The sequence below is a fragment of the Macaca nemestrina genome, chromosome 6 (assembly GCF_043159975.1).
Source record: "Macaca nemestrina isolate mMacNem1 chromosome 6, mMacNem.hap1, whole genome shotgun sequence".
In the NCBI taxonomy this organism is placed as follows: domain Eukaryota; kingdom Metazoa; phylum Chordata; class Mammalia; order Primates; family Cercopithecidae; genus Macaca; species Macaca nemestrina.
Window position 1 is genome coordinate 103,648,764 of NC_092130.1, and position 26,123 is coordinate 103,674,886.

Genomic DNA, 26,123 nt, shown 5'->3' on the forward strand with positions numbered 1-26,123 from the left:
TAATATTTTAGCAAATTTCTCCCCAGTTTTTCATTCATGCATATTTACATTTCTAGAACTAAGGCTATATTGCATTTATAATTTTGTATCCTATATTTTTACTTAAACATTTTCTCACATAGTAAAAAACTTTATAACCTTAGTTTTCAATAGCTACATAATTTCAAATAAAATAAATGTATCTTTTTTTTTTTTTTTTTTTTTTTTGAGACAGAGGCTCCCTGTGTCACCAGGCTAGAGTGCAGTGGTGTGGTCTCGGCTCACTGTAACCTCCACCTCATGGTTCAAGTGATTCTCCTGCCTCAGCCTCCTGAGTAGCTGGGACTATAGGCATGCACCACCATGCCCAGCTAATTTTTGTATTTTTAATAGAGACGGGGTTTCACCATGTTGGCCAGGATGGTTTCGATCCCTTGACCTTGTGATCCACATGCCTCAGCCTCCCAAAGTGCTGGGATTACAGGCATGAGCCACCACACTTGGCCCATAATTTTTTTAAAAAACAAATCCGCTATTGTTGGACCAAAGATTGTGTCTAATGTTTGGCTACTGTAAATGCTGCAGTGAACATCTTTAGCTATAAATTTCTATCTGCGTTTCTCATTACTTTCATCAGATCTATTCCTAGAAGTATAATCAACTCTGCATCAAAGATCAAAATTTTTGAATGTTCTTAATACATTTTAAAAGGATTGAACCAGCTTTTCACCATTAAGTATCAATGTTTTTTAAAACCTTACTATTTTGATAAATAAAAAAGTAGAATTTTATATTTGTATTAATTTGCTTTCCTTTAGATACCAGTTAAAATAATTATTTTTCTTTAACTTTATCAGTAATTTTTAATTTAGCTTATGAACTGAGGTTAAGGCTGATTATACAGGTCCAAGTGCAAAGATGCTCTCACCTCAGTGCAGACCATCTGATGACAAGAGCGGTAAAGGGCCAAGAAGAAGCTTAGCTGAGCTAGGACATCCAGAGGAGGGATAAGTCTGGGGTGATCCCCATTCCTGGTTATATTGGTTATCTTGCTGCGTAACAAACTACCATTAAAACTTAATGGCTTCAAACAACAAACATTTATTATCTCACAGTTTCTGTAGGTCAGAAATTCAGGAGCAGTTTAGCTAGTGCTTCTGTCTTGGGGTCTCTTGGAAGGTTTCAGTGAACATATTGGCTGAGGCTGCAGTCATCCGAAGGCTTGACTGAGGCTTGGAGAAGCCATTTCTAAGATGACGAACTCACATGGCCGTTGGCAGGCGGCCTCAGTTCCTTACCACCTGGGCCTCTCCACAGAGCAGCTTCGCAATGTGGCTGATGGCTTCTCCCAGAATGAATGATTAGAGAGATAGATTGCTCTACTTACAGGTTAATAGGTTAATATATCTACATCTTTTATAATCAGATCTTGAAAGTGACATGCCATCACTTCTACCATATTTTATTGGCCATACAGAATCACTCTATTATCACATGGAAGGGAAGTATACAACAGTTGTGAAGACCAGGGGGTAAACATTACCAGAGGCCATCTTGAAAGCTGGCTCCCACACTGGCTATGAGTTTTCACTACTTTCTTTTTGAGGAGAAGAGGGAATTATGAACAGATAGCAGAAACTCTATCACTGCTTACAGTATGTTTAAGTTAACCATGCATAGTACCATTCTCATTGTGAGGCTAAAGTCAGCCATTTGTTTTTGTCTCCATAAAACCTGCAATTAAAAGACCATACCAAAAGATTTCCAGATAGAAATCTGGACTGGGTGTCCAATGCAGTTCAGATCTTGGTGTCTGGTTGGGACTGGTGGTGGTGGTGGTAATAAATTCAAGCAGGCACTGCCATGCAGAAGCTGCCTGAGCCCACCGGTTCGATGTTTTGGTGCTTCAAGTTCTGTGGTATGAACGGTCTGGTGGCAAAGGTGGAGGGTGTGCAGGCAGAAGAAAACTGCTGGGCCACGGCTCAGGGGCCCCACAGGTGGGACAGAAACTTTAGGAGAGGTTTTCTTTTTTTTTTTTCCAAATGAAAGTGGGTGAGTAAATACAAGAAACCTCAATCCTGGAAGAGGGGCTTGAGGCTAGGAGAGGACAGGAAATAGGGTGTCATAGGTAAGAAATATGTTCTTACTAGAGCCTTTGAATCTAAAAATATATGTGTCAGTGGGCATGATCATTAATATATATGAATATTACCAAAATACGTTGTTGGCACCTATGCTAATTTTAGATGCTGCAGAATTAACCAAATGAGCTCTTCTCTTTTCTCTCCACATCCTCTCCCTCGACATTTTTATCAATCTTGTGACTTCATCTATATTTTTCGTGTGGTTGAATCCTAAATTTGTATTCCAACCTTGCCATTTTTTCTCTACCACATTTCCAACTTCCTGCATGACATCTCAGCCTGGTTGACTCGTCAGCACTTCAAACTTAGTACGTACAGAACAGAAAGTATCTTCCCTCTGAAACCCACTCCTTCTCCCATACTCCTTATTTTGATAAAGGCACCATCAGGCATCTAACTTTGAGACCCAAGATAGAGAAAGCAAATCTATTACATAAAGGGTTTCCTATCACGAGTAATTTAAAAAATTCACGTATGAGTAGAAGTGGAGAGCCAGCCATAAGCAAGCTGAATAAATGTGTTCATTCAACAAATATTTATTAAGCACCTACTATGTTCCAGAAGGCACAGTTTTAGGCATTGGAGCTTACTGATAAATAAATCAGACAAGATTCTCTGGCTTCATGGAACTTCATTCTAGAAGTGCTAGGCCTCTGAGTTTGGCCTGGGAGTAGCAAGTTGTAACCTCTTACCAGACCATCAGGACAAATCAAGAGAGACAGATTGCTCTGCTCTGTCCTGCTATGTGCTAAAGGGTGTTCTGCTATTAGCACTGGGTTCTGGAGGATCAGGCAAAAAGTGACATCATAGAGGATGGCAAGAAGTGACAAGAGCCCAAAGAATGTGACTAAGTAAGTGTGGCAGGCTGCATAATGGCCCCTGAAAGATGTTCTTGTCCTAATCCCAGAGTTTGTGATTATGTACTCAAAAGGGACTTTGTAGCTGTGATTAAGGATCTTGAGATGGCAAGGATTCAGTGTAAGCACAAGGCAGAGGAAGGCAAGATTAAACAAAGAAAGATGAGATGGGGTGATGAAAGCAGATGTTGTGGTGATGCACTTTGAAGATGGAGGAAAGGGCCATGAGCCAAGGAATGCAGATAGCTTCTAGAAGCTGGAAAATTCCAGATTCTCCTCTGGAGCCTTCAGAATATAGGCCTGCTAACCAACACCTTGATTTTATTTCTTTATTTATTTTTCTTCTTTTTCTTTTATTTTCAGTTGACATGTAATAATTGTGCATATTTATGGAGTACAGAGTGATATTTCTATCCATGTATATTATGTGTAATGATCAAATCAGAGTAATCAACATATCTCCTGGTAATAAACACTTACCATTTCTTTGAAACACCTGCATTTTAGATTCATTTCAGACTTCTGTCCTCCAGAACTATATAATACATTTGTGTTGTTTAAGCCACTAAGTGTGTGGTAATTTGCTACGGCAGCAATAGGGTACTACTAGTACAGCAAGCCAGTAGGTTGGCTTCCTACAATTCCATAGGTATCCAAATTAGACAGTGAGACTCAAGTCAGTTTATTACTCACAACACAGAAAACTGCAGGAACATCAGTAATAGAGGTGATTCCCTATTCCCAAGTTCCACAAGGGACATGATAGGCACAGATGGCAACTATGCACACAGTGGATTATGCCACAGCTAAGGAATCCAGGGCCAAGAAGTCAGCACCTTTTACATCATGCAATGAACAACTCAATGCCCTCCACTGGGGAGTAAGTGTTCAGCACAGTAGTCATGCTATGGTCACCTTGACCTGTTTAATGGTCCACATGACTAATTACAACAAAGACTCAGGGTGAGAAGACTGCTAGGTCTTGCAGTTTGGCACCCTCAGCAGGGACGTGCAGGGATGCTCGGGGCCCATACGGGGCTGATTCTTCCCACAGGCAGCTCTCCCAACCTCAGCCTAGCCCTACCAGACTCGATAAACTGCCTTGATTCGCCTAGGAGAGGATCATTTTCAGACCCCAGCAAATGCTTCTTTGTCTTCCAAGCAGTTCATTTTGGCTGCCAGAGCCCCAAAAGTTCTTGCCCAAGGTTGAGAATTAGACAGAGATGTTCCCACATGGGGCTGTACAAATGCCCACACAGTCTACTGTGGGCCAAGCAAGGTCAGCACGCAGTTATAAATGCTACCCTGACAAGACCAGCAAGTTACTGGAGTTGAGCCTCAATAGAACCTTTGTGCAGTGCAGCTGGTTGCTTAACTCTAGGTGCCCATGGGAGACCTGGAGGACAGATTAACCAGGCCAGCAGCCTCAGGGGAGGGACTGAGGCTCAGCCTCTTTGTCATAAGGGAGGGAGGGAGACAGCATTAAGAAATGGCCTCCCGGATATTTCCTATAGTACAGAATTTGAATTTACTCCTAAGAGGAAGCTACAGGGGCCTGAGCAGTGATTAACATTGATTCCAGGGTTCTGGGAGCTAAGATTCTAGGCAATAAAGGACTTAAGTGTGTGCACGTGTGTATGAACCCTTGACATGGAAAAAATATGAAAAAAGAAGATCCAGAGGCATTTCTTATTTTACCCTAAGACAGTCCATTTGAAGATGACCTTATTCCAGAATATTATCCAAGCCAGGACAACAGTTTCTCCGCAGTGTTTGAGAACAGGCTCACTTCCTGCCAAGGAATGATTTTTCTTGTGGTTGGTGGTGTGATTTAGGGATAACTTGGTGGTACAACGGAGATTACAAATCCCCTTGCTAGATGTTAAAGACCTACAGCTATATTGTATTCACATATCAATGATATTCAAACAAAGCAATAAGAAACAAGGTATATTCTAGTCTAAACTCAAAGATAAGAACATCTGTTGGTTTCAAAAACGTATGTAGTAAAGCCCTATTAGGTAATATATTGATTTAACTAAATTTTAGAATTTAGTGTAAACTACTCCCATGGAAGATTTGCAATCAGATGTTTCAGCCAGTAACTAAAATGTGCATTCGCCAAAGGTTCAAGAGGTGGGCGACAGACACTCACAATGAGACACTGAGTACCGAGGCAGGAAACTCAGCCATGCAGGCAGGGACTCCTTTTCTGAGCCTCCTGACACCCAGAACAGTGCCAGGTATACAATAAAGACTCAGTAAGTGTTTGTTGAATGGATTAATGAGCAAAAGACATCCTCTTCTTTGAAGGCTGGCCTAGACACTGTTCTAGCACATGAATGTAAAAATCTCACTAAGAAAAAGAGCAAATTGAAAAATAATATTTATCATATGATACATTTTTTGCTTAATGAAAAAAAATCTCACCTGGCACAGTGGCTCATGCCTGTAATCCCAGGACTTTAGGAGGCTAAGATGGGTGGATCTCTTGAGGCCAGGAGTTTGAGGTCAGCCTGGGCAACATGGCGAAACCCCATCTCCACAAAAAATTGAAAAAATAGCCAGGCATGGTGGCACACACCTGTGGTCCTAGCTACTCGGAAGGCTGAGATGGGAGGATCACTTGAGCCCACAGAGTTTGAGGCTTCAGTGAGCTGTCATCTTACCACTGTACTCAAGCCTGGGCTACAGAGTAAGACGCTGTTTCCAAAACAAAACAAAACAAAACAAAAAACAAACCCAACTCTGTGCATTTAGAAGTGCATAGAAAAAAATGCTACTGAAAAGTTATACTTTGTATTATTAACCACAGCTACCTCTGAAGACTGGCGCTGACTTAGGTAAGAATCCTACCACATTTTGCAAAATTTATGCATTTCTGCATTATTTAACCTGGTAAAATAATTTTTGCATTACTTTCATTGGTTAGAAAATAAAGATTCTTTTTCAGACCTCACTTAAATAATACTCTCTAATATGTGATTTGATGGAAAAGAATGTTAACTTTTTATTAAAAGAGAAACCAAAGTTTAGGACAGTTCATCATTTCTGAAGGTCAAGATAATTTCCTAACTTCTGATCAAATGGATCTCTATCCACCAGGCCAGTGCTAAGTTATTTTCTAAAATGCTATTTTAAAAAGCTAGTAGAATGTTAAGAACTTCATCAGGTTCAATATTTATTTATTCAATCAATATTTATTGAGTGCTATGCTTACCTTATGGGTTTTTCTGTAAAACAGGGATTGTAGTACAAAGTGTAATATGGTGGAAAGAAGTCAGGGTTCTATGTGGATTTTTTAAAGTCAATTCCTGTTAGAATTGGAATCTCAGACTGTGGCATTTCCTCATCAAGGCTGATTGTTACAGCTTATTGTTCATCTCAGTACTTTATTTCCATTCCATCTCAAGGGTAGAATGTCCATGTAACAGGATGTGGTCATGTGATGTTTCTCCTATAAATTTATCATAACTGCAATTGTAGATGTACAACAATCCATACACTCAACGAAAATAAACCTTCTAATGAGGGCTCAAACTAACCACCTTCGAGAATTGCTCTTTCTGATTGTATTTTAAGGCCATTAAAATATTTGTTTAGTGATTTATTCTTCCTGTAGACAGATGTAGGTATCAGTCCATTTTTCACATTACAGTGGAGTTTTCTTTTTAAATATTCTCGTTGGTCTTGCAGTGAAATACGCAATATGATACTTCCTCATAGCGACACACGTAAAAGCACTATTCATCAAACAGTATTTTCAAGCATACTTCTCGTTATTCTTTCAAGTACATAAACATAGAAAAACCCTTTATTCTTTTCACAATAGAAAAAGATCCAAAGATACGGTACAATTCCTGACATGCATGTTCTTGGATTTTAAGAACAGAGCTACCATATTGCCCATAAAGTTCTCTCTTGGTCTCTCTCCTTCTCTACCCACACCAAATACATAACTGTATTTGGCCCAAAGCTAAATCAAGGTAAATGAGACGTGACCTATTAAAAAGGAAATGAATAATTCCAGTGAGGGGAAAATTGCATTCCTGGCTAGAAGCATGCAAGTCATGACTTGGATGTATAGGTTTACTCTACCACTTTGCTAGATGATTTTGCTGTTTGGGTGGCATGTCTTCCATCATCAGAATTACCTCATGTAGTCAGCAAAATAAGTCAAATCATGTTGTGGTGCTATCTACTTTAATTTTTTTCAAGTTTCTTTCTAATGGATTCTTTTAAATTAATGGATGTGTATATAGCACTCCTTTTGGAATAGTTCTTATTAAATCCTCTAGAACTCGGTTTAAATCAGGACTTGAATGATCTGCATGAACAGGCACATGGGTCGGGATTTCACACATAAAACTAATAGAATTCCTCATGTCTTCTAAGTACCAGTGGAGTCAGCCTTGTACCAACTGTGTGGATGTGGAGGAGGAGGTGGGGTTGAGAAAGAGCATATTAAGGGCCTGGCATTTATAGAATTAGTAAAATGCCAGAGATCATGTCTGAAAATAGAGTTTGCAAATTGGAAGTGTCACGTGAGCATTCAGTGTTAATATCATCATTATAATCGAGATTAAGATGGCCTATCTGGACTCCTTGTTCACATAAAGATGTTTGCTTTAGAAATATGCCCGCTAATTACTAAGCTCTGAATTATAGGCCTGAGATAAATTTGGATTTACTCTCTCTACTTTTTTCATGATTCAAAACAACATAACAGCTTTTCGTGCAATTCATATCACCCCCAAACTGGAAACAACCCTAATGTCCAGCCAGAGAAGAGTGGATGAGCAAATTATGGTACGTTCATATAATGGAATACTACTCGGCAATAGAAAAGAACTAACTACTGATACACACAGCAACACAAATGAATCTCAAAAACATACTGATTTATTAAAAAAAAAAAAAACAGATACAAAAGAGTACGTACTGCACGATTCCATTTATATGAGGTCCGGGAGTAGGCAAAACTAACCTGTAATGACAGACCGCAGATCGGGGTTGCTTGGGGCCAGGGTAGGGAACTGCCAGCAAAGGGGCACAAGCGAATTTCTGAGTGATGAGAATGTTCTATATCATGATTGTTGAAGTGGTCATGAGGGTGAACACATTTATCAAAATTCATCCAGCTGCACACTTAAAATGGGTGTATTTTATTGTGCGTAAATTTCTCTCAATAACATTGATTTTAAAACAAGAGCTAAAAACAACAACAACTAAAACATGACCATGGAGTATGTATTTGGGTCTCGGCAAGTGTCAGATTTAAAAAGATATGCACCAAATGGTTTAGTCATGGTTGCTCCTAGGGAGTAGAATTTGTAGGGGAGAGATGAGAGGAATGTGTTTTGTTTTGTTTACTGTATGCCTTTCTCATAAATAGGTATTGCCTTTGTAAGAAGAAGAAGAAAGAAGAAGGAGGAGGAGGAAGGAGGAGGAGGAAGGAGGAGGAAAGGAGGAGGAGGAAGAAGGGGGAGGAGGAAGAAGGAGGAGGAGGAAGAGGAAGGAGGAGGAGGAAGAAGAGGAAGGAGGAGGAAGAAGAAGAGGAGGAGGAGAAAGAAGGAGGAAGAGGAAGAAGAACAAGAGGAGGAGGAGAAGGAGGAGGAGGAGGAAGAAGAGGAGGAGGAGGAGGAAGAAAGGGAGGAGGCAGAGGAGGAGGACGCAACGGCGGTGTAGTCCCATAGATACACTGAGAGAAGCTGAAAGAAGTCCCCTTGGTTCTTAGTGTGCTCACATTTATGGTATGGGTTTAGCTGCGTGTGGTTATGTGGTTAAATTAACATCATGCTTCGGGCTTGGAAGGGGCAAGCTTCTAGAAGACTCCCCTGTGTGGAGGCTGTGGGCTTCTAATCTGAGCTGGGCTGTGTTTGCGGAGGTACGGCTTCTCCAAGTGGAAAATAACAGGCAGCCAACAATTTAGCCCTGAGAATGGCTGGGGGAAGGCTATGGCAGCCCCATGTAACCCCCCAGGAAGTGACAATCTTAGGATAAGGGCTGCTGGGTCCCTAAAGAGCTTCACTGACTTTACAGAGATTCTGGTTCCCACCCCTTCTCTCCTATGGTTTTTAGCATTTCCTTTTAAAAAGCTGTCTCATCTCAGCTGGGTTAAGGGGAACCCAAAACTTTTTTTGGTTGTCTCATTTGTTTTGGCATTGAGTTTCAGAGAATAGGAGATTGTCTTTGGTGGCCAGACTTCGTGGTGACTGAAGGCATAAAAATGAGAAGCGAGGAGCCAAGGCTGCTTACAGAGACCCCCACTCCCATCCCACTCCCAAGCAGTTCTTGTTTCCAAGATTTTCTGTGAAAAACGGGCCGCGGGGGTGGGGGTTAGGGTAGGGACGCTTGGTTATAATTACATGTACCCAATAGAAAACAATAATTTAAAGATTAGCTTGCAGGGCAGCATGCCTTCCCACATGGCAAGAGGCAAGTTTGGCGGGCCTCTATCTGTCGGGTGATTTGGAGAAGCCCGGGCCGCGCGCCTCTGCCGGGTAAAGGCCTGGGACTGACTGACCCGTCTGTGTTCATCCGCTTCGGAAACAGAAACTTCCCAGGTGGCATGGGAAAGAAAACACCAACCTAATCCTGAAAGGGTAACTTTAAACCAAAGCCCAACCAAGAAAGAGAGTGGGAGAGAGACTGCTAACCAAGACAGGCCAGAAATAAAAGTCCCATTGTCCTCATGGGGCGGCTCACAGCCGCACCTCCTGTCCGCCTGGCCTGCGCTGCACTCCGACACCCGCGAGACCGCGTTCCAGTGGCAGGCGGTCTTCGTCGGGCGCGCTGCAGCGAGGGCTTACGCTGCAAGGAGATGACACCGCACACCATGAAACAGGAATGCAGCTAACAGCAAACCCGCCAGAAAACAGGAATGATGTATCTGGGAGTGCTGAGTCCATAGGCGGAAGGCGGGGTAAGAAAAGGAGGGGAGGAGGGAAAGGGGAATCGTCCCAGCACAGCTGCAACTGAGGACAGAGACCCTGCCTTCAGGAGCGAGACAGGTCCTAGGAGATTTTAGTGGCTGCAGGCCAAATGGAGCCACTCAGAAGGATCTCCAGCCAAAGTGCAGGCAGCCGCTCACCCTAGGGGCTGAGGCTGTCTGGGGCAGCCATTTGCTTAATAAACATCACTTGAGGTTGGCAGGGTGACTCATGCTTGTAATCCCAGCACTTTGGGAGGCCAGGGCTGCAGGAGGGTGGCTTGAGGCCAGGAGTTTGAGACCAGCCTGGGCCACTCAGCTAATTTTCTTAGTTTTTGTAGAGAGAGGGTCAGGCTACAAAAAATAAGAAAATTAGCTGAGTGTGGTGGTGTGCCTGCCTGTAGTCCTAGCTACTGGGGAGGCTGAGGCAGGAGGATTGCTTGAGTTAGAAGGTTGAGGTTACAGTGAGCAATGATTGTGCCACTGTACCCTATCTCTGGTGATACAGCAAGCCCTGTCTCAGTTAAAAAAAAAAAAAAAATCTCTTGAAAGGATAAAAATCCCCAAATTAAAAGGTTTTAAAAATAAAAGAGTGGCTAGACCATTAACAGACTGATGAAGTAGAAAGAGCCTGGGATGGAAGGCAGGAGCCATGGATTTTAGTCTCTGACTCTGGATAAGTCACCTGTCAGCTTTGGTTTTGACATCAGTTACAGTGAATGGATTGAGCCCAGCATCTACCATCCCTTCTGGATCTGGCCTTCTGAGATTCTATGAGCACAGGCCTCCTTGGTCCAGAAAAGGGGGTTTCCTCACTGGCCACTCCTTCCCTCTGGTAATCTCATTCTCACCATTGCTTTCCAGAGATCTCTGAGGTGTCTGCCAGCTGGGAAATCACCCTGTTCTTTGGCTGAAATCCACTCAAACCCAAAGCCATAACCTAACCTCTCAACTGGACGAATATAGAGGTGTGGAGCTTGGTGAGCGTGAGGGTTCTCAATGCTGGGGAGGGAAGGTGCTGCCACCATGGTGACAAGGGGACTGGGCATGCCGAAGACAGCTTAGAAGACTTTACAGTATCACACCTGGGTCTTCCTTCCTCACCTTCCACTAAAAGAGAAAAAATAGAAACTTTTCCCAAAACTTGAGAAAATTCTAAAAACTGGCCCTTCCTTACAGATGGGCTGCATTCCCAGAGGACTGTTTAATCCAGGTATGATTATGTATGTGTTAACGGTTAGTATTGGCTAGCAGTCAAGCCAGGGAGTCGGCCTCAGATTTGGCTGTAACTAGCTCTATGGCCTTGGTAGAACCATGGCTCCGCTCAATGCCTCAGTTTCCACATCTGTAAAGGGAAAGGCTGGATGAGATGATCTGTGACAGCCTTTGAAGACATTCTCTGATAAGTGTGAGTTATCCTTCATGCATCCTGCTCTGCCAGTCTCTCCTGTTTTTCCGTCTTTTCTCAAGCTATAGAGGTAGGGTTGAGAGAAGTGATGGTGAGCTGATGCCTCTGGTAGAACCACCTAGAAGCACAGTGCTGGGGGATCTCAGATGTCGGCAGTCCTTTGCTCTGACGCATGCCCTTTTCCAGCAGCACAGACAGGCAAATCAGATGGCAGGGCTGGCTTCATGGAAATGTGATCTAGGAAGGGCCCCTAACTTGGTTTAATGTTCCATGTTGTTGTCTTGAAATTTTAAAAAGTCTTTTAACAAGGGGCCCTGCATTTGCATTTTGCACTGGGCCCTGCACAATATATAGTCGGTCCCAGCAGGGGGCCTTGCCAGCTACTTGGATCAGGAGCTAGTGGGGACAGATCTGGCAAGGGTACAGTGCCACAGATTCCAGCTCCCCAGACTGCAAGGCAAGAGATCCATGGGGTGTGTGGGCGTGGCTAAATATATGGATGTGCAAGCATTTAACAGAGAAAATATACTGGTAACTGTTAGGTAGGAAACTTTTTCTTAACAAAAAGCACAAAATATGTATATCAAATGTGGACCAGCACACACGTGTGTGTGACCCCAAACACACACACACACACACACACACACACACACACACAGAGAAAACCTTAAAATGGCCAGAGACTTTGAGCAATTTAAGATCAATAGTGAACCAAGGCTGGATGTGGTAGCTCTCACCTGTAATCTTGGTGCTTTGGGAGGCTGAGGTGGAAGGATTACTTGAGTCTGGGAGTTCAAGACCAGCTTGGACAATACAGCAAGACCCCCATCTCCACAAAAAAAATTTAAAAATTAGCTGGGCATGGTGGTGCACAACTATAGTCCTATTTACTTGGGAGGCTGAGGCAGAAGGATCCCTTGAGCCCAGGAGTTCAAGGTTGCAGTGAGCTGTAATCATGCCACTACACTGTAGCCTGGGTGACAAAGCATAACTCTGTCTCTAAAAATAAAGAGTGAGCTAAATGTTAACTTACATATGTTTCAGACTGAGCAAATTTCCTAAATTAATTCATTGGAAGACCCTAATAAGATATTCCAATTTTGAAAACTTTACAGAGGTGACTTGTAAACAGAATATGATGGAGAATCAGAGCATACCTCTGAATCAGGATGGTCACTTGGGCAGGAGTTTATGCCTTGTTCGTGATCTGATCAGAGAATTTACATGTTCATTACTATCACTGTCTTTCCAAGGAGATACATGCTACATGTAATATCTGGATATTCTCAGATACTCAATAAAAACTTAGTTGTATTCATCTTTGTGTCTTCACAGAAATATTTGTGTCTTTCACAGAGATGCCAGTGTGACTGGCATAGACTTTGTTAAATAAATATTTGCTTATTTAATGAATACTCATTCACAAGTAGACAGGATTTTTTTCTTACTAACTGTAACACATCTAATTAAGGAGGATGAACATATATTTAACTATGCAAGAATATCATGGATTCATAGAACATTAGACAACAAAGACCCTTGTCTATTATCTGGTCCAGCCCTCTCATTTGATAGATTAGAAAACTGAGGCTCAAAGAGTCTAAGTAAGTTATTTGAGGTCACATAGCTAATCTCTACCAGAACCCAGCTCTTCTGACATCTAACCCGAGTGAAATTTTCCACTAAACCACTCTCCCTTAAGAATCAGGAAGCTTAAATAAAGAATTCGAGGTGTTTACTCAGCACATATATAGTCTTCCTAACCCTTCATTATGGAGGGAGAAGAACTCAACTGTTTTAATTGCCACCTGCAAAAGTACTTCGTGATCCACTACAGTTACATTTGTGGTGAGACCTTGTGAAAGACAATTTGAGATCTAAGGCAAAATAAGAAGGAAAGGAGGTCTAATAAAAGCTTTTTATTTGCAGATTGGAATTAAGTGCTCTGTGCCCAGGCCTTTGGCTTTATAATGATTTCAGGGTTGCCACTTTAATGCTTCAGCGAGCAGAAAATTGGAGAGCAAAAACTACAATCACTCAGCCCTGCCAAGCAACACCCCCTCAAACCTAGCAAAATGTAATACTTTGCTTGCTCAGAACAACTCTAAAGCCATCTCAGCTCCATTCATACCACAGGTTTTGAGGAAGCTGCAATACAGTGATTTTGTGTCACCAGACCATCGGCCCTTCTGAGTGATGTTTTTCAAAGCTGAATTTCTAATAAGTATTCCAAGTCCCAGATGGCCAATCAGATGCAGCCTCTACAGCCCACACAACAAACTGCTGGGCAGGACCTGCAACAGGTCGATGTTTTCCGGGAGGGTGGAGCAGTGACCAGACAGCATTAAGACTCAGCCAGGAAATTAGTGAGGTGCAAATTACATGGTGGTGGCTGCAGGGCAAAAGGAAAATTGTAGGCCATTGCCTGAAGAGAGAGAGAAATAGCAGAGTGGTATTTTGGGGCCTGGGGACAGTGAGCCACTGGACATGTTCATCATTGCCTTAAAAAAAAAAAGCAGCAGCAACAACTTTTTTTTTGCAGTACGTACACAAACAGAAAAGTGCACAAATCATAAAGGCTCGAGGAACTTTAATTGGAAGATATCCAACACCCTACACCCAAATCAAGAAAGAGAGTACCCCTTTGTGTCCCCTTCCAGTCACCCCCAGCCCAGGGGGAATAGCTATTCTGATGCATCCTTGTCTTTTTGATGTAAGCCAAGTGGCAACAAAGGAGGAGACAAAGTTTTGAAGTTTATCCAGGTTATTCCCATAGCTCAGTTGCTGAAGGCTAGGTCTGGTGGCCTGCTGGGTCCCACCTAGCTCAGTAGCTCCTCTGGTACAAGTGGATCTTGACAGGGTCAGATTGGGAGAGGAGGAGTGGGCAGCCCCTTGAAGAGAGGAGGAGGAGAGGAAGACGCAACACTGTGCACTGGCCCTCTCCCCTTCCTGTCCTGCTGCAGAGCTGGTCTCTGCCCTGAAGAAGGCTGGCAGAGATAAGACAGCAAAGTCTCCTCAGTGTCAAGGTTGTTGGTCATAGTTGACAGCGCTGGGCTGTTCACATAGGGTTCTTCTGTTTCTTTTTTGGTGTTTTTGTGGGTTTTCTCTCATTGTAGGCTCTCTGAGTTTCCTTATAGTGGTCAACCATTCTGGGGGAGGAGTATAGGTTGTTTTGCTCCATGGGTTTCCTGTTAGGCAACAAAGTCAGGCCTCGAAGGCTTGGCAGCTTTGACACTGATTTTTGTGGCCAGGAGTCGTGGCTAGTTTTGCTCAGTTTGCCACCTGGCTGCAGTGGCCTATTTTACCCCTGAGTTATCCCCTGTTTCTGAGAATAATCAAGCAGGTTTTAAATATGCTTCATATTCTGGCTCAGAGTTTGGCCATGGCTTCTCTCTGGTATATAGTGCTGGTAGATGTCTATATCTATAGGGGAGAATCCCATTTTGACTGGGCATCAAAAATAACAGCCAAATTCTTTTTATGTTTTCTGTGGGGTGGTGAAGAGATGCTTACTGTCTCGGGGGAGATGATCCGGCCCAGTTATAAGTGCATCCTTGGCTTGCTGAAAGGAGTTTCATTGTCTCTTTTGGCTCACCTCCATTTACTTCTCAACCCACTGCATTTCAGCTTCCCTGGCCCCACCATGCTCCTCTGACTAAGGCCACCCAAGACTTCCTGGACGTCAAGTCCAATGAAGACTTTTCAGTCCTAATCTTAAATCAGCCTCTTGGTGGCATTAGCACTGTTGACCTCTCTGACCACCATGGCTTCCCTCTTGGCTGCCAGGAGAGCAGCCCAGGCTTTTCTCCGGCATCTCAAGTTCATCCACTTCAGTCTCTTTCAGAGTCTCTCCCACTTCTTCTTGCCTCACTGATGTTGGGCTTTCCTAAGCTTCTGTCCTCAGCTCCCTCTGACTCTACCCTTTCCCTAGGCAATCACATGCACACTGATGGCTTCAGCCTCACAGCTGGAACCACAGCCAGACTTGTCTTCTTAGAGCTCTAGCCTGACCACTGGCCTCTCCATGGCCTTTCTATAGCATTTAAAGCAATTTCAACCCCAGCTGCATATTAGAATCATGGCAGCTTAAAAAAAAAAAAAATCCATGTGTGAGCTTTACCACCACAGCTGTTGATTTAATTGATCTGGATAGGACCTGGACATGGTTATTTTGAAATCTCCCTGACTAATTCTAATGAACAGCCGGAAATTAGGACACTGAGGCACAAGGCACATATACGTAGAGAGCTAAAGTGCTTTGGACAAGAATGCCTTTACATGCCCACACTGGGCCCTTCTTCAGGATAATGAATCATGACTCTAGCCCTTATACTTTTAAAACCCTTTAAAGGCATTACCTAGGAATCAGGATTGATGAAAAACAAAAACAAAAACACAAGACTTTGAGAAATGTCTCTGATTCAGAAGACTAGTTCTCCATCCGCCAACTCCCTTCCCACAGACAAAATTTGCCCTGACCTTGCTTAAATTCTGCAGCTTATTTAGGGTGTTTTTAAGGCCTTGAGCTGTCTGCCCTGTTCTGTCCAGCGCCCTACTTCTCCGAATGCCCCGAGGTTCTCCAACCACAGAATGACCTATAAGACCTGAACAGATGGGTTGAAAGGAGACACGTTACCAGGAGTAGAAGTAGAATCTACTAGGAGAATCAGAATAACTTGGAGCCTCAGTTTCCCTAATTATGAAAATGGAACTAGCAAGTCCTTCTTTTAGGGAAGGTCTGAAAAGCAATTGAGATCATGAAGATGCTAAACTATTGTCATTTGTATTTCCAACTTGAATCCAGACTTAAGTTTATTCACACCAGGGCTGGAAATAACCATAAAATGTATGAGCAGGAAGCAACCTTAGAGATAATGCTATCCAACCACTTTATTTTACAGGAGAGAAAACAGGCCCAGAGGTTATGACTTGCTCGAGGTGATGCTGCCAGCCAATGGCTCAGCTAGGATAGGCTTTCAATTTCCTGACTCCTAGTCCAATGTTCATTTCACTACTTCAGGCTTCCTAAGGGATGATTCTTCATCCATGTGGCTGGGCTTGAGTCATCACATGCCACCTTTTCAAGTAATAGACCCAGGCAGGGCACTCTGGAATGCAGGGTCATCTGGGAACCTAACCTACTTTTTTCCAAAGAAAATCAAAGCTATTACTTTCCCTTTCTTCCCATCCTGCCTCCCTCTCTACTCAAGACCCTGAATATAGCTCTCTGCCTGAAGCTGTGAAACTTCAGAAGCCTTCCTGCCTCTTCCTGCTATGACCTCAGGGTGTCTTTCCAGCACAGTAAACTTCTGGGGGTGAAAGTTAGAAGGGGACTCAGCCCAGACAGGCTGGATGTCTGCTGTGTCATGCCAGATTAACCTGTGCTTCTCTCTGGGCTGACTCGGACCAAATACAAGTCCTCTCTAAGGCTTGCTTTTCTTACTGATGAAATGGGCATCATAATGGTAACTGCTATGTGGAGGAGTTGTGAGGATTAAGATAATTTCCCCAAGGCAGAAGTCCTCAAGCATGGTTGTACATTGGAATTACTTGGGAAGCTTTAAAAAAATGATGCTTTGGTCCTACTCCTAGAAATGATGATTTAATTGCTCTGGGCATCAGATTTTTAAAATTCCCCAAACATTCCCCACGTGCAGCCAAGATGGAAAACACAGCTTATCTGTAAAGGGCCCAGCACAGCACTGGACAAGTGGTCGGCACTCAAGTGCTTCTCATTTGATTATAGTAATGATTCAAAGCTCCCTGCCCAACTAGAACTTCACAGCCCTCTAATGGACCTTCTGCCTTTCCGACTTTCTGGGAAGGACTTTCCTCCCCCTCCATCCTCCCAGTTCTACCCACAGCTCCCACCCCGAGTTTCTCTGAAACACTGGTCTCCCAAAGGTCAGTGAAGGAAGTAAAAGGGGTCCAGACATCAGGTGACTGTTCGCAGACCCATTCCAGTGGACACTCGGGCACCTACTGGTTGTATCTATTGAGACTGTTTACCCTCTCGGCGCCTTCCTCCTATAAAATGGGAGGAACTGGCATGCGTTACTCCCCTAGAAGTACTGGGCGCTGTGCTAAGCGATTAGAACAAGATGTCTTCTCTTAAGTAGGGTGATCACACTGCCTTGCCAGTTATTAACGGTGAGAAGAAAATGAGACAAAGCCGCTGCACAGAGCCCGGGCCAGCCCGCAGGCGGCGCCATTCAGTGGGAGCAGTGGTCTCAGACCCCTATCTATGTCGGGCAGATCTGCAAGTCCCCACGAGGCTACCTTGTGGAGTTGGAGGAGGTCCCGCAGGTGGAGGCGACCCTCCCTGCTGGTCTTGACAACACTTTGAAGGCACTACCTCGAAACCGCCCCCTCCTGGCCAATTTCCGGGACCTTTCTCCACTCCGCCAACCGCTCAGCTCCGTTCTGACCTGAGTTCGAACTCGCCGCGCAAGGGAAGCGTGCTCTGGGGAGTGGTACTTGGCCGCTGACCCGCGCGGACGCCGCACATCTCCCTAGGGTGCGCGCAGCACATCCACGAGAAGCTCACTCTGAGGCCCGCCGGGACGCGCTCGGCGGTCCCGGTCCAGGAGGGAAATGCAGGCTGCGCCCCTCATCAGTGCAAAGGCAGCTGGGCGCCCACCCGCGGGCTGCGAGCACTGCCCGGCTGTCCAGCTGCTGGACCAGGCCCCCTCCTCTCCCGTCTCAATCTGGCAGGCCGCATCTCAGAGGCCCCGCGCCTCCTAGTGCTCCGGAGGGTCGGGGCGGGCTCCCAGGAGCCCACCCGTCCTGAATGTTCCCTTTGACATATCTGCAAAACTAAACACCGGGCCTAGGCCGCGGGGGACCAGGCGGTGGAGAAAATAGGTCAATACCCGGCGGGTCACGCCACTAACAGCCCTGACTCCCGGGCGCTGCACTCGCTGCACGCCTCTGGTTCTTTGCCCGACGGCGCTGTGGGCCCCGAGGGCGACTCGCCGCCCTTCTGCATTGCGGCGGGTGGCTCCTTGCGTACAGGCGGCGCACCGCAATCCCTACTCACAAGATACCGGCTCCAGTCCCGGCTCCTTGGCGTCCTCCCTGGAACCTCGGATAAGCCCCAACTTCTCCCAGCCCGTCACTTACTTTGATGGTAGAGTGTCTCAAGATATCACAAGTCTGGATTCCAATCCATCCCTGGCCATTTATGGCCACGTGACCTGAGACAGATTAGATCATCTCTGTGTGCTTCAGTTTTTCTTCTGTAAAATGGGGATAATATTCCTCCCTATATGACGATGTTGTAAGGTATAAATGAATGTAAAACACCATAGTGCTAGGCATATAATAACTATCGTATAAGTATTTTATATTATCAATAAAGTAGGTGTCGGTATTACAATATTTACCTTACAGATTTTTTTTTTTTTTTTAATAGTAGAGACGGGGTTTCACCATATTGGTCAAGCTGGTCTGAAGCTCCTGACCTCAAATGATCCGCCTCGGCCTCCCAAAGTGCTGGAATTACAGGCTAGAGCCACCATGCCCAGCCAACCCTACAGCTTTGCTGTAAGTATGAAATGAAGTAAGGTAGGTAAATTGCTTGTATTAAGTAGGAGGCAGATAAATGATACTTATTATTATTACTCCTCAAGATTCTCCTTCCTTCCTTCCTTTTTAAAATCTTGGCCTCTTCAGTGTTCATCCTGGGAAGGGACTGTGCAAGTTGGCGCTTCAGGCTTGGTATAAAAACGGCTCCTGAATTCCTGCCCAGTTGTAATTTCCTTGGGGATTTTGAGAGGGGCTTTTCATCCGTGTCAGGCTAGCACGGCCCTTTTGTTTGCAAGAGAGCAGTGAGTAAATTATATCCTGGGCTTAGCAAAGCAAAAAATAAACACGATGACAGTAGGACTTTTCGGATGAACTATTTCATTTCTCTTTTGTATTTTTTTCTTGATCGTTGATGGTCCACTGCAGACTAATGCGATGCTGATGTCTTAATATTAATGTTCGGAGCTAAAGACAGTTATTTGCCTCGTGCTGGTGGGGCGACTGGGCAGGGTTGGGAGCGATCATGAGGCCCAAGTGAAGGCAAGGAAAGATTCTTAGTGTCACTTTCTCCCAATACCTCACGTCTGAGTTCCTGGGCAAAACATCTTCCAGATTGTGGGTGAATTTAAACATCGCAGCAAAGAGTCACTAGCCTCTACCTGTGGGATTTCTGTCTCCAGGGTGCTTCCAAAATCTTTCGGGACTCTGTGTTCAGGCCTAGAACTCTTCATCCACGGGGCTCCAGTGCAACCCCCTCCAACCCCCATCAGGATCTGAAGGCAAGGAGGACCAGCGTCCAGGGCCTGGTTTCTGCGCACCCAGGATTTGTAGAAGTTCTGGGAAGAAGTTCTCATGGAAGCTCAGGGGAGAGAGACGCACGTCGGTGAGCTCTGGGCCTAGCCAAGTTTCTGTATTTTAAAGGCAGAACCATGTACCTGCCCTTGTCCTCACCTGAAGACAAACACAGGAGCAAAATTAAGCAGCGGAGCAACTTTCTGGAAAGGAGCTTAGGGAGAGAAAGCTGGTGCGAAACCGAGTGCGCGCTAGGCGTGTGCGCCCGGGGAGCAAGGCGTGCCCGGGAGTGTTCGCAGTGGCGTTGGGATGCCCGCGACACCTATGCGCAGTTATTTATAAACTCATTGCGGGCATCAGGGTACCCAAGACGCCGTTCGTGTCGTTTGTTCCCTTCCTCCTGGAAGGGAAGGGCAAACAAAGCAGTCCTTGGCAACGCTCAACTTCTCCGTGTCATACATGTGGTTTTCAATGTAAATGAATTTAGTAAATGCCAAGGCAACAACTCTGTTTATTTGTTTCCGTATAGAAAGATTAGCTAACGAACCCGAAGCCATCCTTCGCGCTTCTCTTTGATTCCGTCTCAGATTTACGGGCTTCTCCTCGGCTACACGACTCAAACCATCGCCCCCGCTCCCTTGGCCCAGGCAAAGAGAGCCCCAGGCTCGGATTCCCGCCGCAGCTCAGAGCAAAGCGATTGCAGGATTTATCATCCCCCCTCCCAGGACCTCGGATTTCATCTCTTTCTTTTCCCCCTGCATGTTCAGTTTGTTTTTTCAAGACCTAAGCAATTTTTAATGTACTCTATACTTCCCGCTTAATCCTCGTCGTTTATTGTATAATTATAGTTTCAAAGTGATTATGTAATTAAAATCATGTTTCGTTGCAGCAGGACTTCAAAAGGGCGGCAGACCCCCGCTCTGGCATTATTTTCTGATGATGTAATAATTTCCCTGTGATATTTAAAATAAACACATTAGTCCAAGAATTCTAAACATGTCTCAAAGTATATAGTAGTCTTGATTGGCACGAGGCTGGGTTGTAAAGAAATGGTAAAACCTATCACTAGTTTAATATATTTCTATGCTCTCATGCAGGGTAAATTATAGGATAATGGGGCGCAGGCGATGGTAAGCTCTGTTTATATAATCCATTTCTTCACACGAGTTCCCATTGCTTTCCCTTCCCTTTGCTGTATGTGGTGGTTCTCTGATCCCCTGACCCCAGCCATGTGTTTTCACTTTTTCTTCTGATCTCAATTCCATGACCAGCGGGGAATAAAATACAAATTGAATAGTAACCATTCACAGGCCGCTCTTTTCAAACTGTTGTTAAAACCTCTTTGTCTTGTCTAGCGGTTGATAGATAAATGTGTTGTGTTTCGCCTGACTTTTTTTTCCCCTTCTTCCTCTTTTTTTCCCGTGGCCAAGGAAAAAATAACCCTCCTCAGTCCAATTATGCTCTTTAAAAATTAAAACCCACACCTCCTTTCAAACCCTCTCCTGCGCGTCCCGCTCTCCCCGGTCGGCCCATTGGTTCGGCAGCGGTAGGAGACGCGGAGGATTCCACCTCCTATAAATAAATAAAGAAGCGGCGGGAGCCGAGCGCGGCTGGGGGAAGGCGCGGTGCCCCCGTGTGAGGTCCGCGCCATTGTCCCGCGGCCTGAAGGTTCATTTAACATCGAACCTGTATCGCCTCTGATCTCCTAGCGCAGCGCCCAGAATCGGCTCCGAGGGCTGGGGCCGCCCCTCCTAGGAATCGAAGGGGACAGGGGGTGAGGAAGCCTGGGAGAGGAAAGTTAAAATGAAAAATAAATCTCCTCCTTCGCCAGCCTTTTTCTTTTCATATCCAGACTTGCTTTCGGGGCAAGGTGGACAAGAGGCCGAGCTGTTTTACAGCTTTTCTCCAAAATGAGAAAAATAATAGCTCCTGATTTCTGGATCTTGCCTTTCCCAGATCTCTCTCCTTTCTACCTCCTCAGCTTCTTCTTGGGAACGTAAAGGCAAAAGAAACTAATTGTAGAAACTCCTATCCCGCGGCCCGCCCTCCTTTTCATCAGAGCTTCTTCGGGGTCAACGGCGCGGCAGCGTCTTTGTTACTCCACTGCCAACGCCCGAGGGCTAGGGGGCGGGAGTGGGAACTCCTGCGGGCGCGAGACCCACTGTTTCTGCCTCTCCAACGGCTCGGCTGTGTGAAAGCGAGCGACGCTGTCCTTCCCGGGAGGGAGAAGCGTCGCCACAGGGTGACTGGGAAGCCCTTTCCTTTGGGCGCGCGGCGCCCAGGGCGCACGACTCTGCCGCCCGGGTTTGCCCTCGGAGCGCCGGCTGGCCGGGCGGGGGCGCCTAGCGGTGGAGCCGGGAGCGCCTAGCGGTGGAGCCGGGAGCTCGCGACCGCCAGCGCCACCAGGCTGCTCGCCTCGTCCGGGTAGGGTTTCCTCGGCTGCGCAAACCCCCCGAAATCCTCGAGGCCGCTTGACAGCGCTCTTCGCCGTCGGCCCGCGTACCTGTAAACTGAGCCCCGCTCACATGCTTCACATTAAACCTCCGTGCCCGGTGCCTTTTCTCTTTTTTTCCTCCGAAAGAGTTCTTATAAACTTCCCTTCGTTTATGTAGCCTGGTTTTCATTGCTCCGGTTTTGCATGGGTTGCCTTTGTTTAGTTTATTAACCCACGGGGTTACTTTAACTAAACATTTGGGCTGAATACTTTAGAGTTGGGTTTCAACGTTTTCTAACGAAATTACTGAGTTTTTTGAAGCCGCACAGAGAACGCTGTGTTGAGTTTATTAGTCAATTTAACAGACTATAAGGGAGGAAAAAAAATGCACTCAGGACAGTCCGGGTTCGTATCCACTGGGCGGAAGCAGCTCGCTAACCCTCGGGTCGGGGCTTTAACCGAGCGAACCACGCGGCGCGACAATTGGGGCGCGCTTCCAGCGGCAGCAAAGCGCTCACCCCGGACCTGGGGGCCTTCTCCGTACCCCAGCATCCCACCGGCTCCCCAAGGCGCGCGCCCGAGCTGCCATCGCTGCACGGAGTTCTGACCCGGCTCCTGGCCAGGCCTGCACAGCCCGCCCGCGCAGAAGAGGGGGAGGCCCTGAGACTCGCCTGTGCGTCTCCCGCCCGGCCACTCTGGCGTTTTGTCCCGGCTCTCGCCACGCAGTTCGGTGCCAGCGACTCAAGAGCACAGGGGCCCCCGGTGGGACAATCCATGGTAAAGGAGTACTGGTGGAATCTGCCAGAAAGATTGAAGACGAATGGGCAGCCGTTGAGAGGGGCGGGGAGCAAGCTGGCCACCCCATCCCGGGCTAGGGTGCGCCCTGGGCCCATCTGGAAGCTGTGGGGGCTTTGTCCCAAGCCCAAGGAACACCTGGGCAGCCGAGAGGGTTGGACGCACTGCGGGGTGCGGCCTACCCTCCGAAAAAAAGGCAGTTCCAGGCAGAACCCAGCCACCCACCGCCTGTTTGGCCTAAGTGAGCTGAAATGACCGAGATAATCCAATGACGATGCTGCTTCCCGGGTAGGCCCTACCTGGGGCAGTGACAAGGACTTTTCTCCACAGTTTCCTAATCAGCCACTACCAACCTCTTTCCCTACTCCACGGACTCTCTTCTCTTTTGTAGGATTTTGGCAGTGATGCCAGCTAAGAGATGGCCTAGCAAAAACGTCCTTGACCTGTAGGCGTCTTGGATGAAACCCAGAACTTTGTTGTGTTTTTTCGGTGGAGGTAATGAAGTGGAATCCCAAACAGAAAAAAACCTTCAACTAGCTAGGCGATAGGGGGTAGAAAGGAGTGAAACATTGTTCTGAACACCTACCCCACCTACCCCGAGCTGGCCATCAGAGTTTCACATGGGTGAAAAGCAGGGTGTCTACTACAACAAGCAGGCCCCAGGGCTCTGGATCCCAACCCTTTAAAACTGAATTACAACAAGTAGGACTGTATATGCAAGAAGTTCAAAATTCGAAAGATGTAAAACTGTGTAACAGAGGCTCCCAATTCCCCTCCCTAGTGGGTTCCCCTCAGGCTCCCACTTCCCCTCCCTAGTCGGTTCTTGTAAATTGTTCTAGAGAAAATTGAAAGCTTTTGCAAAAGGCTTACCCCACTTCTTTCCTTGCTCTGTTTCCACTCTCCAGTACCCCCTGTTCATTTGACTCTTCAAAGCCTCCAAGAGGGCCTCCACTTCCTTAGAGGCTGACATGTGCAGTGTCCCCTTTTTCCTAGTAGGGACCTGCTACTTCCTTCCTTGAAGCCTGCTAGCCTGTCAAACTCAGCATAGCTCAAAAGGACTCCTTCGGGTATAGGTGCAGCCCAGTCCCCTCTCCTTGCTATTTTCCAAGTCCATGCTTTGCCTCTCCTGTCTTTTTTCCTCCATGTCATCTGTCCCTTCTGTAGGCCAATCCTTGATTCCTCCTCATTTGGATCAGTGGGACAGCCTGCCAGCCAGCCTCCCATTCTTCCATTCCCTTCCCTCCAGCCCACCCAACGCTCACCACCACAGCAATTGTCTAAGGCCAACTTGATGTCCCTTATCTCACCAAAAGCCTCTGTGGCTTTCCCTGCCTCTGAGTCACCAGGCTGCACACTGCTGATTGAACAAGATCCCACCAGATCCACTGCAGAAGTTTGGTGGTGTCCCTGAGCCTGTCTGACTCGGTCCTCCCTGGGATGACCTTGGCTCCCATACCAGTTCTCTTGCCCACCTCTCCTGTGAGCACTTGTCTTCTCACCTTCTCCAGCAGTCTGATTCCTCTGGCTCTCCTGCCCCCAGACCTTCTCTTGAACCTTCTCACGCCTGGTATCCCCTTTTCCCATCTTTGCTGGTCAAAATCCTCCAAGGCTTTGCAAAACCCCTCCATCCCCTGACTCTCACAGTAATATGTTTGCTACCATTGATGTAGATGTGTTTCAGAGTCATTCAGGTGTTTTCCCTGTTTCCTCTCCTAGATTATAAACTTAATTCCTAGCGCATACAAAACAAGCGATAACGTTTTTTTTTTTTTCACTTAATAACATCCCCCTCACTAATCCTCTTTTCTCCACCCCTCCAATAAAAGAAAGCAAGAAAACTCCAATAAATACTGAAGTACCTTTCTCTTTCCTAAATCTAAATACTAGTTAATATTAGTTGCTAGAGCCTTACAAAAGTAAATCTCACTGAGGGATGCCTTATTTACAGGATTAGCCCCTTTAGAATACATGTGCATTTAAAGAGAACTGGTTATTTTAAGCCATCTCCACATTAGTCAGGGAGGTGGGGTGGGGGTGGGCTACATGGGCTGTTGTTCACTGCAGTGGAAGAGTGAATGGTAACTTAGGGCTCCATTGCTGACAGGTTTTAGATGCCTGATGAAAATGTTGTCCCTTCAGAATGTTCTACATATTATCTATCGCTGAAGGTCTGAGTGACTACCCAGATTTCATTTCATTAACATTCTTCCTCATACTCCCTGCTCTTCAGGGGTAGGGAGGCCTTCTCTGCAGCAGAGGGAAACCTCTCCCAAGACCCCTGCATCTTTTGGTTTTTTTTTTTTTCCCTCCAATTTTCATGAGCACAGCTTCACATCTCTAGCCTATTGGTCTGAGCCACTATGGTGCCAAGGAGTGGAGAAGAAGTTTGAGCCCCTCCCCATAGACTCCCATCAGGAACCCTGAAATGAAATGTAATAGAAGTAAAACTGTGTTGACTGTGCTGGTGCATCCGTAAGCCCCAACACGATTCCCGTCAGCCACATTGCTGTCCTTAAACCTCTTTGAGAGCTGCCACTGGTCAGACCAGGATTTAAATGTCTGACAGTCCTTTGACAGTCCTGTTTTGTAGAGAGATTTTATGAATCTCCACTTCCGCTACTGTAGAGGGCAGAGTGGCAAAGGGTAATGCATTTTCAACTAGTCCTTGCTGTTCACCAACTACAACATTAAACACCAAGCAGGTGCTGGGGATGAGGCATCTTGTCCACTGCTGTGTGGGGGCTGCTGTGGACAAGATGTACAAAGGCCCTGCTTTCTTAGGACTTCCCTTCCTGATAGAGGGACTAGAGTAACGTATTTTGGGCTTAACCTCATGGTACCCAGTCTCAGCTGATGGAGAGAACACTGAGCTCAGAGTCAGCCTTGAGCTCCTCTAGTCCATCTATGCTGTTTATGTTTCTAGAATGATTCACTTGACCTCACCCATCGGTTTCTCACCTCGTCTCTTGGAAGCTTTCTGAAACTGACTAAGTCAATGTACACCCAGATCTTCTAAATGTGAAATATTCAGATGATCGGGTCTGGAAGTTTAATTATGATTATAAAAGGAAATCTGATCAGTTCTGTGTAATAGCAAAAACAGACACACACTCCTCTCTCCTACTCCCCACCCCCAAGAAAAAAAAAAAAAAAACAAACACCCTGGAAAGAATCTGAAGTTAAAATAAAAAGCAGCTGGCAGTGGGCCCATTGTGTGTGATGATAATTAGACAAATGTTTTCCAAGTATGGGATGA

General features: G+C 45.8%; 2 long non-coding RNA genes across 2 annotated transcripts in view; one reads left to right on the forward strand and one right to left on the reverse strand.

Annotated features, from left to right (window-relative positions):
• Positions 1-26,123, reverse strand: part of LOC105475163 (uncharacterized) — a 37,673-nt gene that overhangs the window by 920 nt on the left and 10,630 nt on the right. The gene's annotated exons all lie outside the window — the stretch shown is intronic.
• Positions 22,714-26,123, forward strand: part of LOC139363850 (uncharacterized) — a 51,100-nt gene continuing 47,690 nt past the window's right edge. The window contains exon 1 of the long non-coding RNA XR_011624918.1: positions 22,714-22,849. This is a non-coding gene — a long non-coding RNA (uncharacterized lncRNA). The remainder of the gene's footprint in view (positions 22,850-26,123) is intronic.